This window comes from Heteronotia binoei, chromosome 9, assembly GCF_032191835.1.
Source record: "Heteronotia binoei isolate CCM8104 ecotype False Entrance Well chromosome 9, APGP_CSIRO_Hbin_v1, whole genome shotgun sequence".
Taxonomy (NCBI): domain Eukaryota; kingdom Metazoa; phylum Chordata; class Lepidosauria; order Squamata; family Gekkonidae; genus Heteronotia; species Heteronotia binoei.
In genome coordinates this window covers 125978313-125998393 of record NC_083231.1, presented here as the reverse complement: position 1 = coordinate 125998393, position 20081 = coordinate 125978313, and the positions used below count along the sequence as shown (strand labels likewise).

The 20081-nt window shown below is 51.3% G+C and overlaps 1 protein-coding gene across 1 annotated transcript in view; it reads left to right on the top strand.

The window, feature by feature from the left end:
* DCTN1 (dynactin subunit 1) overlaps positions 1-19272 on the top strand; it is a 158581-nt gene extending 139309 nt beyond the window's left edge. The window contains exon 29 of the mRNA XM_060247228.1: positions 19260-19272. The gene's annotated coding sequence lies outside the window, so the exon portion shown is untranslated. The remainder of the gene's footprint in view (positions 1-19259) is intronic.
* Positions 19273-20081: the final 809 nt, after the last annotated feature.

The window sequence follows — 20081 nt, the reverse complement described above, 5'->3', positions numbered from 1 at the left end:
CAACCTCTCTCCGGGCCCCCCTCTTGCCTCTGGGGGCTGGGGCAGAAGGGGCGCTGCAGGTCTTTATAGCAAGCCCCATGCCGGAGTGTCCTGGCTCAGGTTCAGCGACAGACCCCTCGCCCTCCTCCTTCTCCTTCATCAATCTATTGGAATCTCAGCCAAACAGGATAAAGGGACAAGCCTCATAATTAGAATGCTGAACCAAATTTTGGAATGCAGTTTGGCAAAAGTTTAGCATTGGTGAGCTCTTGACACAGGAATCAAGCATTGCAAGCTGGTGTCTTCATCATAGTCTAAATGCTGGTTTCCTAAATATTTGTAACACATAGGCTAACCCTAACCTCACACAATTCAGTATATTCAGGACCCTATTTTCCTTAGAGCGCCTTTCTGCACAACTGAGATGGTTGTAAACTAATCCAAAATAAGGGGAATATTTATCAGACCCCCATCATAGAATCACAGAGTTGGAAGGGACCTCCAGGGCCATCTAGTCCAACCCCCTGCACATATGAACATATGAAGCTGCCTTATACTGAATCAGACCCTTGGTCCATCAAAGTCAGTATTGTCTTCTCAGACTGGCAGCGGCTCTCCAGGGTCTCAAGCTGAGGTTTTTCACACCTTTTTGCCTGGACCCTGTTTAGTTGGAGATGCCAGGGATTGAACCTGGGACCTTCTGCTTCCCAAGCGGATGCTCTACCACTGAGCTACTATCCCTCCCTGCACAATGCAGGAAACTCACAAAGACTTTCCCCTAAATTCACAGGATCTTCATTGCTGTCAGATGGCCATCAAGCCTCTGTTTCAAAACCTTCAAGGAAGGAGAGCCCACCACCTCCCAAGGAGGAAGCCTGTTCCACCGAGGAACTGCTCTAATGGTCAGGAAGTTCTTCCTAATGTTGAGCCGGAAACTTTTGATTTAATTTCAACCCATTGGTTCTGGTCCTACCTTCTGGGGCCACAGAAAACAATTCCACACCATCCTCTATATGACTGCCCTTCAGGGACTTGAAGATGGTGATCATATCACCTCTCAGCCACCTCCTCTCCAGGCTAAACATGCTCAGCTCCTTCAGCCTTTATTCATAGGACTTGGTCTCCAGACCCCTCACCATCTTCCTCGCCCTCCTTTGGACCCATTCCAACTTGTCTATATCCTTCTTAAAATGTGGTGCACAAAACTGAACACAAGACTCCAGGTGAGGACTTACCGAGTGAAGTGATACCATCACATCACGTGATCTGGACACTATACTTCTGTTTATACAGCCCAAAATTGCATTTGCCTTTTTAGCCACCGCATCACACTGTTGACTCATGTTCAGCGTATGATCCACTAAGACCCCAAGATCCTTTTCGCACAGGCTGCTGCTAAGGCAAGTCTCCCCCATCCTATAACCCTGCATTGGATTTTTCCTACCTAAATGCAGAACTTTACATTATAGGGGTTGCATGCTCTGGATTGGGAAATACTTGGAGATTTTTTTGGGGGAGGGAAGCCTGAGGGGAGGGGATTGGGAAGAGAGGGACTTCAATGGGGTAAAATGCCATACAGTCCACTTTCCAAAGCAGCCATTTTCTCCAGGTTGGAATGGTCTTTGTACCTGCAGGTCTGCTATAGACCTCCAGCTGCCACCTGGGGATTAAGCAAACACAAAACTGTGGAAAACAACGAAGAAAATATAACAATATTGAAAAGACTCAAACAGAATTCAAAAAGCTGAACAGCAACAACAAACAAAGCTCTTTGAAAAATTCTAATCAATCAATATTATAAATCACAAGTTCCAGTTCATGTATCATTAGTCAACATCCATGAGTACATCAATTTTTCTGCACCCACCTGCTTTCTGAATTTTTACTTGAGATGAAAAGCCTTTATTTTGGCTTATCTGAAGAATGACATGGAATTTCCCAAAAAGAAATAAGGAATAATCATGGCTGCAGGACTGTTGTGAATCCACCACAGTGGAGCGGCAGGATCCTCTTGGAAGCTTCAGGAGCTGGAAATTGACATACACATGGCGCTTGACTAATGATGTTGCAGAAGAAGACAACAGATTTATACCCCGCCCTGCACTCTGAATCAGAGACTCAGAGCGGCTTACGATCTTCTATATCTTTTCCCCCCAGCGATAGACCCCCTGTGAGGTGGGTGGGGCTGAGAAAGCTCTCACAGCAGCTGCCCTTTCAAAGACAACTCTGTGAGAGCTATGGCTGACACAAGGCCATTCCAGCAGCTGCAAGTGGAGGAGTGGGGAATCCAACCCGGTTCTCCCAGATAAGAGAGCTCTGGCTGACCCAAGGCCATTCCAGCAGCTGCAAGTGGAAGAGTAGGGAATCCAACCGGGTTCTCCCAGATAAGAGAGCTCTGGCTGACCCAAGGCCATTCCAGCAGCTGCAAGTGGAGGAGTGGGGAATCCAAGCTGGTTCTCCCAGATAAGAGAGCTCTGGCTGACCCAAGGCCATTCCAGCAGCTGCAAGTGGAGGAGTGGGGAATCCAACCCGGTTCTCCCAGATAAGAGAGCTCTGGCTGACCCAAGGCCATTCCAGCAGCTGCAAGTGGAGGAGTGGGGAATCCAACCCGGTTCTCCCAGATAAGAGAGCTCTGGCTGACCCAAGGCCATTCCAGCAGCTGCAAGTGGAGGAGTGGGGAATCGAAGCTGGTTCTCCCAGATAAGAGAGCTCTGGCTGACCCAAGGCCATTCCAGCAGCTGCAAGTGGAGGAGTGGGGAATCCAACCCAGTTCTCCCAGATAAGAGAGCTCTGGCTGACTCAAGGCCATTCCAGCAGCTGCAAGTGGAGGAGTGGGGAATCGAAGCTGGTTCTCCCAGATAAGAGAGCTCTGGCTGACCCAAGGGGGAGCTGTGGCTGCTGCATGAGTTGCTGCTTCCCACTTGTTCTAGCTCTGCTGTGATCCCCTGGGCCAGCGGGTGGGGCCTTGAGCCACAAGCAGCCTGTTGTTTTATACCCTGCTTTTCTCTACAGAAGAGCCCCGTGGCGCAGAGTGTTAAAGCTGCAGTACTGCAGTCCTAAGCTCCGCTCGCGACCTGAGTTCGATCCCAGCAGAAGCTGGTTCAGGTAGCCGGCTCGAGGTTGACTCAGCCTTCCATCCTTCCGAGGTCGGTAAAATGAGTCCCCAGCTTGCTGGGGGTTGGGAGTGTAGATGACTGGGGAAGGCAATGGCAAAGCACCCCGTCAAAAGTCTGCCGTGAAAACATTGTGAAAGCAGCGTCACCCCAGAGTCGGAAATGACTGGCGCTTGCACAGGGGACCTTTCCTTTTAAGAACATAAGAGAAGCCATGTTGGATCAGACCAATGGCCCATCCAGTCCAACACTGTGTCACACAGTAGCCAATATATATAGCCACTGATGGACCTCTGCTGTTCTTGAAACTGGCTATGCTTGCAGCTGCCACCACCACCTGTGGCATTCTACATGTTAATCACCCTTTGTGTGAAGAAGGACTTCCTTTTATCCGTTTTTACCTGACTGCTCAGCAATTTCATTGAATGCCCACAAGTTCTTGTATTGTGAGAAAGGGAGAAAAGTACTTCTTTCTCTACTATCTCCATCCCATGCATAGTCTTGTAAACCTCTGTCATGTCACCCCACAGTTGACGTTTCTCCAAGCTCAAGAGCCCCAAGCGTTTTAACCTTTCTTCATAGGGAAAGTGTCCCAAACCTTTAATCATTCTTGCTGCTCTTTTCTGGACTTTTTCCAATGCTATAATATCCTTTTTGAGGTGTGGTGACCAGAATTGTGCACAGTATTCCAAATGTGACTGCACCATCGATTTGTACTGGCTGATTTATTTTCAATTCCCTTCCTAATAATTCCCAGCATGCCATTGGCCTTTTTTATTGCAAACGCACGCTGCCTTGACATTTTCAGTGAGTTATCTACCACGACCCCAAGATCTCTCTCTTGGTCAGTCTCTGCCAGTTCACACCCCATCAACTTGTATTTGTAGCTGGGATTCTTGGCCCCAATGTGCATTACTTTGCACTTGGCCACATTGAACCGCATCTGCCACGTTGACGCCCACTCACCCAGCCTCAACAGATCCCTTTGGAGTTCCTCACAATCCTCTCTGGTTCTCACCACCCTGAACAATTTAGTGTCATCCGCAAACTTGGCCACTTCACTGCTCACTCCCAACTCTAAATCATTTATGAACAAGTTAAAGAGCATGGGACCCAGTACTGAGCCCTGCGGCACCCCACTGCTTACCATCCTCCACTGCGAAGACTGCCCATTTATACTCACTCTCTGCTTCCTATTACTCAACCAGTTTTTGATCCACAAGAGGACCTGTCCTTTTACTCCATGACTCTTGAGCTTTCTAAGGAGCCTTTGATGAGGAACTTCATCAAAAGCTTCCTGGAAGTCAAGGTAAACAGCCTCTATTGGGTCCCCTTTGTCCTTTCTCTGCAGAGGCTGGAGGGCCACCTGACAGCAATGCTGATTCCGTGAATTAGGCAGGCCATGAGAAGGGGGGCAGGAAGGGCTGCATCTGTTCTCTGTGGTCCTTTCTTCTTTGCCCACAGAAATTATGATTGCCACTTTGGGGTTGTGAAGCAATTTTTCTCCAATCCAGTTTGGCCAGGGGTCCTGTTCCCTCTAGGCTGAGTTAGGGTGAGCTGGCTCACAGGTTTTTAGCCTCTGGCTCACATATTTTTGTCTTAGCTCAGGAAAAATGGCCCCAGAGCAAAAATCTGCACAGCCAATAAAAGGGCTGAGGGGCTTTTCCCAGCACCTCTTAAAGAGGCAGGGGTCTACCCTCTCTTGAAAAAACCAACACTTGACCCGGCCAAATTGGCAAACTACTGGCGGGGGTCGAACGTACCCTTTCTGGGTAAGCTCATTGAGAGGCAGTAGCGCTACAGTTGCAGAGTTTTCTGGAGGATGCTTCCATCCTAGATGCCCATCAGTCTGGCTTCCGCCCAGGTCGTGGGATGGAGACAGTGCTGGCCGCCCTTGTGAAGGATCTCCAGTGGCATCTGGATCCAGGCGGTTCAGCGGTGTTGATGTTGCTAGACCTGTCAGCGACACAGGGATTCAGGGGTTGGCCTTACAATGACTTCCTTCTTTCCTCCAAGGTCGGGGACAAAGGGTGGCGATTGGCGGGCAGTCATCTCGAGGCACCCTCAAGGGGCAGTGCTTTCCCCGATGTTGTCTAACAGCTACATGCGCCCCCTTGCCCAGATTGCCCAGAGGTAGGGGCTGGGTTGCCATCAGTATGCAGATGACACCGAGCTCTATCTACTGATGGACGGCCGGTCTGACTGTGTCCCAGAAAATCTGCACCTGGTGTTGCAAGCCGTGTCAGGATGGCTCAGGCTGAGTTGTCAGAAGCTGAACCCAATGAAGACAGAGGTCCTTTGCCTGAGTCGTGGTGGTCCTGGCAGGGAAATCCCCCTACCGACTTTTGACAGAGCACCACTTACAACGCCGCCCAGGGTCAGAAGCTTGGGGGTGCTACTGGAGCCTTCCCTGACAATGGAGGCCAGATAGCAGCCATTGCCAAATCCGCCTTTTACCATCTTAGGCAGGTATGACAGTTGGTTCCTTTCCTCGACCGTGGCAACCTGGCAGCTGCAATCCATGCTACAGTCACCTCAAGACTGGACTACTGTAATGCCCTCTACATGGGGCTACCCCTCTCCTGAATGTGGAAACTGCAGCTGGTGCAGAATGCTGCTCCTGGGGCTCTCCATGCGGGAGCTCATACAGCCTGGACTGCAGATGCTGCCAGATTCACTACAAAGGGATGGTTATTACTTTTAAAGCCCTATATCAGGGGTGGCCAATGGTAGCTCTCCAGATGTTTTTTGCCTATAACTCCCATCAGCCCCAGCCATTGGCTATGCTGGCTGGGGCTGATGGTAAGCAAAAAACATCTGGAGAGCTACCGTTGGCCACCCCTGCCCTATATGGCCGAGGACCTGCCTACCTTAGGGACTGTCTCCCCACATGTTCCCCAGAGATTACTTAGATCAGGTGCACAAAATCTATTCCCGATCCTGGGCCGAGGGAGGCAAGACTGAAAGGAAGCGCCTTCTCCGTCGCTGCCCCCCACTGGTGGAACCAGCTGCCTGAGGAGGTCATAGCCTTGTGGGAACTTGCCCAGCTCCACCAGGCTTGCAAGACAATATTATTTCAGTTAGCTTTTAACCGAATGACGACCACCACCGCGATATCAATTGGATGTCCAAGAACATGGAATGCCACTCCCAATCATGTGGAATTAGCACCAAATTGTTTAAACTGTTTTAAATTGTTTTAATGTTTCATTTAACTGTTTTTATTGTTATTCTCTTGTGTTTGTGAGCCGCCCTGAGCCCACTTGGGCAGGGAGGGCGGGATATAAATAAACTACACTAAACATCTCCAGTGGCCAGTTGAAAGCCATGCTGGGCCTCACCCACTTTTGGGGGTGGCATTTTTGCATATGTTGTGTGTGTGTTTTGTTCCCCCATGCCTGGCTGTCATGGTGACCTCAGGTGACCGACCCCTACATGGGGCCCGGAGGAAGAGGAGGAGATTCAGGGAGGAGTCTTAGAGAAGACCAAAGCTGTATGCAGCTGGATTTCAGGAAAGCTAATTTTGACAAACTTGGAGCTATGTTGGGTCAGAGATACTTAAGGAGAAGGGAGTGTCTTAAAAGGCAAATATCGAAGGCACAATCACAGATGATTCCTATGAGAAGCCCAGGTGGCGCCATAAACAGCCCTCTAAAGAACAAAGAAGGAGTCAAGGGGCACCTTTAAGACCGGCAAGGTTTTATTCAGAATGGAAGCTTTCGTGGAAGCACGCACACCTCTTCAGACGAGGTTAGGTGGCCATCTGACAGCAATGCTGATTCTATGAACTCAGGCAGATCATGTCCTTGAGGCTGAGGCCTTCCCCTGATGTGGCCTCCTGGCTCTGGGGTTCAGAGCTTTAGTGCCTCTGAACATTGAGGGTTCCACTCAGTCACCAGGACTGGTAGTCACTGGTGGTTTTATCTTCCATGACTCTAACTCCTTAAAGCCATCGGTGCCTGTTGCCACCAGCAGCTCTGGCAGTGACCAATCCCAGGGCCGCCTTCTCTCTGTGCCTGTCCTGTGCAGGCGCCCCCTGAAGGTTTTGCATGGTGGGTCACAGTGTCTCCCTCCCCCTTTCCTGGAGCTCATGTCCTTCTGGACCCTGTTGGTCTGGTCCCCGGGGGAGGGGCAGGGGGGTGTCAAGGTGATGCTGGTGTGGGGAGGGGCTGGGCAGAGTCCTTCCCTCAGGGCTCTTCTGCAGAATCTGGGTGACTCCCCCCCCCCTTTTTTGCATAGTGGCTGTTTTTTAAAATTTGTATTTATATCGTAGCAGGTTACTGAGATAGTAAATCTGAAATATTTATTTATTTTTTCTCTTGACACTTTTGTACCATAATAAAACCAAATTACAGGAAAACACAATGAATGGGTGAATTCTTCTTTTGTGGTCATTTTAAGCTTTTATTTTTAAAATTAAGAGGGATACAGAAAGGAAAAAGGGTAAAGGGAAATCTATAGAAAAATTACATATATTTAAATTAATCAAGGGCATTCGTATTATATGTAGTATTTACATCAAAGTATAAGATGTTCTAAAATGCTTCATTTCTCAGCTTTGTTTTTGCAGTTTAAGCATGACAATTACAATTACCGCTTCATCAACATTAAAATAGAGAATAAATCTGTTCTAAATGTATGCCTTGTGTATGAAATGTAATCATAGGTTAGAATTGAGAATATAAAAATCCCAGTGTAATGTCTGAGTTATTTCTGAAAATTCACACTTATTCATTAAGTTAAAGGATCAATGTCTCTCCCCCTCCCCAACATAAATTGTGTGGATCTGGGCTACAGAACAAAGTATTATTGCCCTCTCAAGATCAAACCTAATATTTGGAAAATACTTGTGTGTGCACGCGCATGTGTGTATTTGCACCTGGACAGCCTGCCCCTGTCCTCAGAGGGTGTCTGTTGTGATTGGAGAAGATATGGGAGATTGTGAGCTGCTCTGAGTCTCTAATTCAGAGAGAAGGGCAGGATGTAACTCTGCAGTCTTCTTCTTCCTCCCGACTGGGTATTTCAAGGAGGTCTCCCATCCAAGTATTAACCACAGTTGACCCTGCTTAGCTTCCGAGATCTGATGAGATCACTGGGCTTGCCTGGGCTATCCAGCTCAGGGTTGGAAGGAGTGAATTCTTGATGGGGTGGGTGAGCCAATCGTACATTTACTCCCAAGTAAAAAGGTAAAGGTAGTCCCCTGTGAAAGCACCAGTGGTTTCCGACTCTCGGGTGATGTTGCTTTCACAACGTTTTCACGGCAGACTTTTTACAGGGTGATTTGCCATTGCCTTCCCCAGTCATATACACTTTCCCCCAAGCAAGCTGGGGACTCATTTTACTGACCTCGGAAGGATGGAAGGCTGAGTCAACCTGAGCTGGCTACCTGAAACCAGCTTCTGCCGGGATCAAACTCAGGTCGTGAGCAGAGGGCTCTGACTGCAGCACCGCAGCTTTACCACTCTGCGCCACAAGGCTCTTTACTCCCAAGTAAGCCTCCTTAAAAGTAGTGTAACTTTAAAGTAAGTTAATTGGGCAGCCCTTCAATCCAAGTGAGTCCTGCAAAAGCCCCACTGAGACCAACATAACAAAAAGTCAAGGTTGGTTTGAGTCTCTTGGCAGGACTGACTGGAGCAGAGTTGGGCCCTCGTAGAATCCCATGAGAGACAACCGTTCTTGGTTCTTGAGCCAAAGCTCGCTGGGGCCGGTGGCTCTCTCAGGCCCAGCCTCACCTCCTCCTCTGTAAAACCAGCATAACTAAACAGAGCTTTGCAGGGCTGTTGTTAGAGCTCACAGTCAGCAAACAGCCTGTCAAGGTCTTAAATTTGCAACTGGGATCCCTTTGGGGGAAAAGGTAGCGAAAAAAAAGTTTTATGTAAAATATTATTTTGTTTTTATTTCATTTATATCCTGCCTTATCCCACAAGTGGGCTAAGGTTGAATAACAATATATGGGTTAACAATGAATAACACATTCAGAAAAAGAAAAAAAACTAAGGCAAGTTTAAACTGAGCAGGTAATAATAATAGGTAGGGGCTGGCAACAAGAGGGAGAACTCCAGGTGCCTCCCCCAGGGTCAGTCTGGACAAAGCACCGTTTGGATCAGGCCTGTGGGCAGGGGAGGCCGGAATGGACTGGATCATTTCAAACAGTTCGTAGCCCTTTTCTTCCTTATAGAACTCGTTGGCTTGCAATATAAATAAAAGACATAAAATTGAGTACATAAAAATACATCAAGCCACAATTCAAAATCACAGTTTTGGACTGCTTTAATCAAATGCAGTCCTAAATAAAACCATCTCCAGCTGCCTCCTAAAGACTGACAGTGAAAAGACCTGTGCACCAAGTCCCTAGGGAGGCTGTTTCATAATTGGGCTGCTGTTGAAAAGGCCCTGTCTCGTGCACCCCCAAAATTAGCTTCTTTAATTTCTGGCTAGGAACAGAGGGGAGAAGACATTTCTTCAGATACACCCTTGATATATAGTAAATGCAAAGACGGATTTTTTTTTTTAAAAAAAAAACACCTTTGGAAGCTGTTGTATTTTGAGCCATTTTGCTCAACTCCTGTTGCCTCAGTTGAGTATGAGGGGTTGGAGAGACAAACAAACTGTACTAGAAGAAAAACACTCATCTCACAAATTAAATGGAAATATCAACAATTTTCATAAGTGAATAATCACATAAATTCAAAAATATACAAGTAATGCAAAATAGCATACAAGCATATAAGAACATAAGAGAAGCCCTGTTGGATCAGGCCAATGGCCCATCTAGTCCCACACTCTGTCACATAAGAGAAGCCCTGTTGGATCAGGCCAATGGCCCATCCAGTCCAACACTCTGTCACATAAGAGAAGCCCTGTTGGATCAGGCCAATGGCCCATCTAGTCCCACACTCTGTCACATAAGAGAAGCCCTGTTGGATCAGGCCAATGGCCCATCCAGTCCCACACTGTGTCACACAGTGGCCAAAACCCCAGGTGCCATCAGGAGGTCCATCAGTGGGGCCAGGACACTAGAAGCCCTCCCAAGCACGAAGAATACAGAGCATCCCTGCCCCAGACATAAGAACAGAAGAGAAGCCCTGTTGGATCAGGCCAGTGGCCCATCCAGTCCAACACTGTGTCACATAAGAAAATAAGAGAAGCCCTGTTGGATCAGGCCAATGGCCCATCCAGTCCCACACTGTGTCACACAGTGGCCAAAACCCCAGGTGCCATCAGGAGGTCCATCAGTGGGGCCAGGACACTAGAAGCCCTCCCAAGCACGAAGAATACAGAGCATCCCTGCCCCAGACATAAGAACATAAGAGAAGCCCTGTTGGATCAGGCCAGTGGCCCATCCAGTCCAACACTCTGTGTCACATAAGAACATAAGAGAAGCCCTGTTGGATCAGGCCAATGGCCCCTCCAGTCCAACACTGTGTCACATAAGAAAATAAGAGAAGCCCTGTTGGATCAGGCCAAAGGCCCATCCAGTCCCACACTGTGTCACACAGTGGCCAAAACCCCAGGTGCCATCAGGCGGTCCATCAGTGGGGCCAGGACACTAGAAGCCCTCCCAAGCACGAAGAATACAGAGCATCCCTGCCCCAGACATAAGAACATAAGAGAAGCCCTGTTGGATCAGGCCAATGGCCCCTCCAGTCCAACACTCTGTGTCACATAAGAACATCAGAGAAGCCATGCTGGATCAGGCCAATGGCCCATCCAGTCCAACACTCTGTGTCACACAGTGGCCAAAAAACCAGGCGCCATGAGGAGGTCCATCAGTGGGACCAGGACACAAGAAGCCCTCCCACTGTTGCCCCCCCCCCCAAGCACCAAGAATACAGAGCATCCCTGCCCCAGACAGAGTTCCATCTATACCCTGTGGCTAATAGCCACTGATATACCTCTGCTCCATATGTTAATTCAATCCCCTCTTGAAGCTGTCTATGCTTGTAGCCGCCACCACCTCCTGTGGCAGTGAATTCTACGTGTTAATCACCCTTTGGGTGAAGAAGGACTTCCTTTATCCGTTCTAACCCGACTGCTCAGGAATTTCATTGAGTTCTTGTATTGTGAGAAAGAGAGAAAAGTACTTCTTTCTCTGCCTTCTCCGTCCCATGCATAATCTTGTAAACCTCTCTCCTGTCACCCCTCAGTCAATTATTTCTTTACATGGAGAATGTCTGTGCTGCCTCTTCAGGGAACCTGCCCCAGCCAGTTTACAAAATACAATAAAAAATAAAGCATCACAAAAGTTATTTAAACCCATCATTCAGCAGAGCATAAAACAACCTAAAATATGAGGCAGACAAAACATTTCTCAGAGCCAGTTTGGTGTAGTGGTTAAGTGTGCAGACTCTTATCTGAGAGAACCGGGCTTGATTCCCCACTCCTCCACTTGCAGCTGCTGGAATGGCCTTGGGTCAGCCAGAGCTCTCTTATCTGGGAGAATGGGGTTGGATTCCCCACTCCTCCTCTTGCACCTGCTGGAATGGCCTTGGGTCAGCCAGAGCTCTCTTATCTGGGAGAACCGGGTTGGATTCCCCACTCCTCCACTTGCACCTGCTGGAATGGCCTTGGGAGGGCCAGAGCTCTCTTATCTGGGAGAACCGGGTTGGATTCCCCACTCCTCCACTTGCAGCTGCTGGAATGGCCTTGGGTCAGCCAGAGCTCTCTTATCTGGGAGAACCGGGTTGGATTCCCCCACTCCTCCACTTGCAGCTGCTGGAATGGCTTTGTGTCAGCCAGAGCTCTCTTATCTGAGAGAACCGGGCTTGATTCCCCACTCCTCCACTTGCAGCTGCTGGAATGGCCTTGGGTCAGCCAGAGCTCTCTTATCTGGGAGAACCGGGTTGGATTCCCCCACTCCTCCACTTGCAGCTGCTGGAATGGCTTTGCGTCAGCCAGAGCTCTCTTATCTGAGAGAACCGGGCTTGATTCCCCACTCCTCCACTTGCAGCTGCTGGAATGGCTTTGTATCAGCCAGAGCTCTCTTATCTGGGAGAACCTGGTTGGATTCCCCACTCCTCCACTTGCAGCTGCTGGAATGGCTTTGCGTCAGCCAGAGCTCTCTTATCTGGGAGAACCGGGTTGGATTCCCCACTCCTCCACTTGCAGCTGCTGGAATGGCCTTGGGTCAGCCAGAGCTCTCTTATCTGGGAATACCGGGTTGGATTCCCCACTCCTCCACTTGCAGCTGCTGGAATGGCCTTGGGTCAGCCATTCTCGCAGGACTTGTCCTTGAAAGGGCAGCTTCTGGGAGAGCTCTCTCAGCCCCACCCACCTCACAGGGTGTCTGTTGTGGGCAGGGGGAAGTAAAGGAGATTGTGACCGCTCTGAGATTCAGAGTATAGGGTGGGATATAAATCCAATATCCAATACCTTCTCAGGCTAAAAACGAGCTAGAAACACCTTTACGACCGACCAAGTCTTATTCAGAATGTAAGCTTTCATGTGCTCTAGGCACACTTGCTTCATCAGACGAAAGTTTCCATTCTGAATAAAGCTTGGTTGGTCTTAAAGGTGCAACTTGTCTCCTGCTTTGTTCTACTGCTTCAGCCCAGCAAGGCCGCCCACCTGGGTCTATCAACAAGCTAGAAAATTAAGGTTAAGAGATCAGCTGCTCCTTTGAAAGCCCTGGGGGGGGGGGGGGGAGGAACGCGGCCACCTCGTGTGCCTGAAAGGGCCCTGCAGGTGCCACGTGAGCCTCAAGGGGAGAGACCACCGAAAAGGCCCTGCCTCTGGTCACAGCCTCTGAAGAAGGCGGCCGTGGGGGTGGGGACGCAGAGTTGAGGCGGGGCAGTTTGGGAGGAGATAGTCCTTCAGGGACCCTGGCGACGTGGCCACTTTGCCCTGCCCCCGACAGAAACGCCGAGTCTGGATCTTCTTCGGCAGAAGAACAGGGCTGGGGGCGGGCGTGGTCCAGCACCTAGTTCCGGCCAGTAGCTCTCCAAGGAGGCCGCACAAGAGACCAGCCCCAGCCGCCTCCCCACAAGCAGCACGGCCAGGGCCGCGCCTCTTAGCAGCAGGGGGCGGCGGGGGGAGGGAGGGGCTTTCCCCGGGAGAAGCCCGGGCGGGAGGGCGGGAGACCCGCGAGGGCTTCGCGGAGAGAGCTGCGAAAGAGTCGAGACTGGCCAGCCAGGCCCCAGCAGGGACCCCCCCCATCTCCTTGGGAGGCCACCGGGGGAGGGGAGGGGGGCTGCTGCTGCCCGGGCCCCTCCGCTCGCGCCGGCCGGGAGAGAAGCGGCGCGGCATCCAAGCCGGGCGGGCTGTGGCCGGCCAGAGGGGGGCGCTGCTCCCCCACGAATCCCTCTCCGAGGCGGGCTGCCTGTCCCGGGGAGGCCCCGCCCCCATTTCTGGAAGCCGCCTCTGGCCTGCCGCTTGAGAAGGAAGGGGGCCCGAGGCCGGCAGCGGCGGGAGGGGGGGCGCCCCCTGCCGAAGTGGGAGTTGCTGCGCTTGGGGTGTGGGGGGGTTGCCATCTCCGGCTGGGCCAGTTCCTGGAGACTTGGGGGGGGGGAGGATTGCCAGCCAGAGGCGGGAGATGGGGGGGGGGGCTGGAGGGGTGGGCATCAGCGGGTGGCACAGGCTCATCCAGGGGCCCAGATGGAACCAGGCTGCTGGCGCTTAAAAGCAAAAAGGTGGCAGAGCAGTATTTAAACTAAAAGCTTACAGGAGATGAAATGTCTCTGGTTGGGGAGGACTCATCTCAAAGAGATGAAGGGTTAGCTGCTGCTTTTTGTTGGAACCATTCACCAGCTGCACAGTTAACTATAGAATGGCTGGAATGTACATAGCTTGTATTCCAACACTTTTCTACCAGGTAATGGACCAGAGTTGTCCACTGAGATGGTGACAAACAGAATGGACAGCCTGCCAGAGCCTCAAGGGGGCGGGCCTAGCTTGCCTAGGAAATTACAGATGTTTGTACGCAAATGCTAGAAGTCTTCAAAGTAAAATTGGTGAGTTGGAATATTTAGTGTTGAGGGAAAACAGAGACATTGTGGGAATTTCAGAAACTTGGTGGAATGAGGAGAATCAGTGGGACACGGTGATTCCTGGATATAAGCTGTATCGGAAGGATAGGGAGGGAAGGGTTGGAGGTGGGGTGGCTCTGTATGTCAGAGGGCATACGGTCCAGTAAGACTGAGGCCAGAGAATTAGACTTCCTTCTAGAAATGCTTTGGGTTGAAATAGAGGGCCCCAAAGGAAATTTAACTATGGGAGTTTGTTATTGCCCACTAAATCAAAAGATAGAGGACGATTATAATATGATGGAAGGATTAAAGATAGCAGCTAAACATAAAAACTGTGTCGTCATAGATGATTTTAACTACCCGCAGATTTATTGGGTCAATATGTGTTCTGGTCGAGAGAAAGAGATTGAGTTTCTTGATGCTCTCAGAACCTACCAGGGGTGGGGCGATCCTGGATTTGGTCCTAAGTAATGCCCAAGACTTGGTGAGAGATGTAAAAGTGATTGCGCCGCTTGGGAGCAGTGACCATAACGTTATTGATTTCACCATTTGTATAAATAGAGAGTTGCCCCAAAAGACCAGCACAACCACATTTAACTTAAAAAGGGGTAAATTCTCTGAGATGAGGAGGCATGTGAAGAGGAAACTGAAAGGAAAGGTAAATACAGTCAAAACCCTTGGGGAAGCTTGCAGGCTATTTAAAACTACAATCCTAGAAGCTCAGATAAAATATATACCACAAGTTAGGAAAGGCACAAACAGGTATAAAAAAAGGCCTGCATGGTCAACAAACAAAGTAATGGAAGCTGTAAAAGGTTAAGAAGGACTCCTTTAAGCGATGGAAAGCTAGTCCAAGTGAGATTAATAAAAGGGAACACAGGCTGTGGCAAATCAAATGCAAGACTGTGATCAGGCAGGCAAAAAGGGACTATGAGGAACATATTGCAAAACCCCATAAAATTTATGCAAATATATTAGAAGCAGGAAACCAGCCAGGGGGGCAGTGGGGCCCTTGGATGACCATGGGGTAAAAGGATTACTGAAGGAGGATAAAGATATGACTGAGAAGCTGAATGCATTTTTTTCTCCATCTTCACTGTGGAAGACGAGGTGTTTGCCCGCCCCCCAACCACTAATTTTGGAAGGGGTGTTGAAAGACCTGAGTCAGATTGAGGTGACAAGAGAGGAGGTCTTACAACTGATAGACGAATTAAAAACTAATAAGTCACCAGGTCTGGATGGCATACATCCAAGAGTTCTGAAAGAACTCAAAGTTGAACTTGTGGATCTTCTGACAAAAATATGTAATCTTTAATTGATATCTGCCTCTGTTCCTGAGGACTGGAAGGTAGCAAATGTCACCCCCATCTTTAAAAACGGTTCCAGAGGAGATCTGGGAAATTACAGGCCAGTCAGCCTGACTTCAATACCGGGAAAGTTGGTAGAAACCATTATCAAGGACAGAATGAGTAGGCACATTGATGAACACGGGTTATTGAAGAAGACTCAGCATGGGTTCTGCAAGGGAAGATCTTACCTCACTAACCTGTTACATTTCTTTGGAGGGGTGAACAAACATGTGGACAAAGGAGACCCAATAGATGTTGTTTACTTTGACTTCCAGGAAGCTTTTGATGAAGTTCCTCATCAAAGGCTCCTTAGTAAGCTCGAGAGTCATGGAGTAAAAGGACAGGTCCTCTTGTGGATCAAAAACTGGCTAATTAATAGGAATCAGAGAGTGAGTATACATGGGCAGTCTTCGCAGTGGAGGACGGTAAGCAGTGGGGTGCCGCAGGGCTCAGTACTGGGTCCCATGCTCTTTAACTTGTTCATAAATGATTTGGAGTTGGAAGTAAGCAGTGAAGTGGCCAAGTTTGCAGATGACACTAAATTGTTCAGGATGGTGAGAACCAGAGAGGATTGTGAGGCACTCCAAAGGGACCTGTTGAGGCTGGGTGAGTGGGCGTCAACGTGGGAGATGAGGTTCAATGTGGCCAAGTGCAAAGTAATGCACATTGGGGCCAAGAATCCCAGCTACAAATACAACTGGCAGAGACTGACCAAGAGAGAGATCTTGGGGTCGCGGTAGAGAACTCACTGAAAATGTCAAGACAGTGTGCGATTGCAATAAAAAAGGCCAAAGCCATGCTGGGAATTATTAGGAAGGGAACTGAAAACAAATCAGCCAGTATCATATTGACCCTGTATAAATCGATGGTGCGGTCTCATTTGGAATACTGTGTGCAATTCTGGTCACTGCACCTCAAAAAGGATATTATAGCATTGGAAAAAGTCCAGAAAAGCCACACAGGCATTCACGTTAAATCAACCTCAAATACTTGGAAATTCAATGCTTTATAGAGCAAGATATTCATAGGAAACACAGCGTATTACAAAGTGCAAAGGAAAACTGTTCCCGAAACAACCATTCCTATATTGATATCCGACAGTCTATTCTTTGAAATGGGAGTCGGGAAGGGAAGTAGCCTGTAGTGCGGAAAGCAGAGTCCAGCGCACCAAGTCTTCTCTGTTAGCCAATATCTGGATGGGGCGCAGCAAGGCAATCGCACGCAGCAGGGATGCCTAAACGCCGTTTCACAGGAGGCTTCAAGGAGCTGCAGAGATAAAAGCTACACATCACTAATACATAAACACTACAATTTCTGACAATGCAATACGTAATCCTTATAAATACCTTCGAAAATGACAAACAATTCATATTGGAGACCAGCGCTCCTACATGCGACAGAAAGACGAGGGCAAAAGGAAATTAACCATAATGCTGTTATTTATAAGAGCGTTATGTTTAATTTCCTTTTGCTGTCGTCTTTCTGTCGCATGTAGGAACGTAGGCTAACAGAGAAGACTTGGAGCATTGGACTCTGTTTTCATGGCACGGCAGACTACTTCCCGACTCCAATTTCAAAGAATATTGAATGTCAGATATCAATATAGGAATGGTTGTTTCGGGAGCAGTTTTCCTTTTTCACTTTGTAATACACTGTATTGTCTATGAATATCTTGCTCTATAAATTGAATTTCTAAGCATTTGAGGTTGATTTCACGTGAATGGCTGCGTGGCTTTTCCTTCCTGCTCACGTGGAGGTTGGCAAGGCCAGCTGCTTGGGCTCCAGGGCACCCTTGGGCATTTCCGCGGCAGGCGCCCCGGCCAGCAGCAGCCCTGCCCGTGGATTGTGCGGCGGGTGGGGGTCGCCTCGGCCCTCTCTTGCCCAGTGCGGGACCCCCCCCCCCTCTCCTGCCCCTCGCGCTCCTGGGGCGCCATCTGGGCCGGCTGGGGTGGGCCATCTGTCCGGCGACGTGGCGCGTGTCGTGGCTGCCCAGAGCGCGGCCACCAGCGGAATGGCCAGTGGGGGGTTTCGCCCCCTCCCCAGCCCCCCGGGGCGCTTGGCTACAGTCGCCGCCGGCCCTGCAAACAGAGAGGTCAGGGCGAGGCGCCGGGGGGGGGGGAGTCCGGGAAAGCCGGGGAGCGAAGGGAGGGAGGCGGCCGCGCCCCGCAGGGCCTCTAATCCCGGGCACCGAATGGGCCGCCGCGCGCGCCGCATTAGCCTCTATTGACTGACGGCTTCTGGGAAGGGAGGGGGAGCCCCTGCCTTTGAGCGACGACTGGGGGGAAGCAGGCAAAGGCGCAGGCCTCCCGGGAGCGGTGGGGGCAGCAGGGATGCTGGGGGGGGGGATTAGATGCTGGAATGCAGCGGTGCCTTCCGCACCCAGGTGACCCAGCAGTGGGCAAAAACAGAGGCATTTGCAGCCGCAAAAAGTATCGGAAACGCTTCGGCTTGGAGGCCTGATCCGCCGTGTGCGCACGCAGAGCACATTTCTGCACGCCCCCCCCCCAGTGCAGCCTGTTGGCCCTTTCCGAGGCTGAAGGTGAGCTAATGGGAGAGAAAGGCACCCCCCTCCCCTCCCCTCTTGCCCTCCATGCTGCCTTTCAGCGCCGCTCTGCGCTTTTACGCAGCTCCCCTGGAGGCTTTTCTCTGCTTTAGGGCCCCGAGAGGAGCCCGTTTTCTCTCTTGACCCCTCCGCTCAGGCTCTCCCCCCGCCCCCTTCCAGCTTTTGTCCAGCCTCCTTGGGAAGAGCGCGGGGGGGGGCTGGGTCCGCTTTCTGCCCATCCCGCACCCTTCGTCCTCTGCCAGCCCCTCTTGACTGCTGCCCCCCCCCCCGCATCGCCCGCAGGAACCCTGGGCTTCCTCGGGGGTCTCCCATGCGAGCCCTCTGCTCAGCTCCTGAGGTCTGGGGGCGAGGCGGGCGGTGCAGGGCAGGGTTACAGGGGTGACTTGAGAAGCCGCCCTTGGCCCCGGAGAGCGGAGCCTGACCTCGGATCAGCCTCTTCCAAGCGGCCGCAGCCCCCGCCTGGCTCTTTTAGGGTCGCCAGTCTCCAGACAGTGGCTCGGTAGTATAGCTGCCCTCCGGCCCACAGAGATCAGGAAATGGCTGCTTTGGAAGGCGGGCTCTCTGTCTGCCATTGCGCCCCAGTGAAGTCCCTGCCTCCCAATCCCCGCCCTCTCCAGACTCCACCCCCAAATCTCCAGGAATCTCCCACCTCAGAGCTGGCAACCCTAGTGATGATGCCCCCCCCCCCCAGACAGGGGCAGAGGTGCTTCAGCGTCTCACAGTCCCCGGGCGCTGGACTGTGGCACGGAAGACGCCTGCTGGATTGGGTCCCATCCCTGCCTTGCACAAGAAGAAGAAGACTGCAGATTTATACCCCGCCCTTCTCGCTGAATCAGAGAGGCTCACAATCTCCTGTATCCTGCGAGGTAGGTGGGGCTGAGAGGGCTCTCGCAGCAGCTGCCCTTTCAAGGCCAGAGTCTCAGACTGGCCTACAATCTCCTTTCCCTTCCTCCCCCACAACAGACACCCTGTGAGGTGGGTGGGGCTGAGAGAGCTTTTTATAGCAGCTGCCCTTTCAAGGACACCTCTTACAAGAGCTCTGGCTGACCCAAGGCCCTTCCAGCAGGTGCAAGCGGAGGCGGGGGGAATCCCACCCGGTTCTCCCAGAGAAGAGTCGGCAGCGCGCATTTCAGCAGACACTCCAAGTCTCCACCCCGGCCCTCGCAGTGGTGCCCGCTGGCCGGCCGGCCGCGGCGGCTGCATGGGCCTGGGCTGGAGCAGGCGAGGAGGCGCCGCTGTCTCTCCTCGGAGGTCAGAAGCCGGCCGGGCTCCTCGGGAGGAGAGGCGGAGCTGCTGCTGCCGCCGCCGCTGCCAGAAAGATGATAACAATATTTCCGCCGTTCCCTTTTTGCCAGATTAATGATAAACTCTCCATCCCCTAAAAGAAGCCGATAAGGCGCCTTCTAATTTGGCTCGCAGGCTGGGGGGCGAGGGGGGGCGGAATGCCATTTCTCGGCAAAGCGGGGCAGCGCCCAGCGGGCCGCCTCTTCTCTTCTGCCCAGGCAAGACTTTGATAGAATTATTTCCTTTCTTGGATGATGATTATTTTGTTTTAACCTGGAAGTGGCCTGGAGCGAGCAGCGCCTCATCCGCGGCTGGGCCCCCCCGCCCCATTAGCATTTTGCCGGCGACTCTTGCAGCCCATTGGAGATAATGAGGCCTGATTATGCAATCCAATGAATGTTAAATAGGGCACGAGGGCCCCGCCGCCGCCTTATCTGCAATTGAGTTGCTGCGCTTTTTAATCGGTTCACATTTGAACTCGCTGTTTGTTCCCAGCGCCCCCCTTGCCCCCCCCCCCGGTGCTCTTGGGCTGCTTGGGCACGGGGGAGGGTGTTTTGCATGGGGAAATGACTGCCGCCACAGCCCCCACGACCCCCGGGCAGCCGCATCACCAGGGTTCAGCGCAGAGACCTGGGCAGCGGGGTGAGGGGAACCGGCCTGTCTGCTCCCCGGCTTCTCCCCCTGACCAGGGCAGGCCTGTGCCCCCCACCCCGAACCCCTGACAGGCAGGCATCCACCCGGAGTCTTCCCAGTGGGCCGCTTTCGCAGACTCTGCCCACAATGGGACCAGCGGCTACTGCAGCATGAGGAAGTGGGCAAAACCACAGCC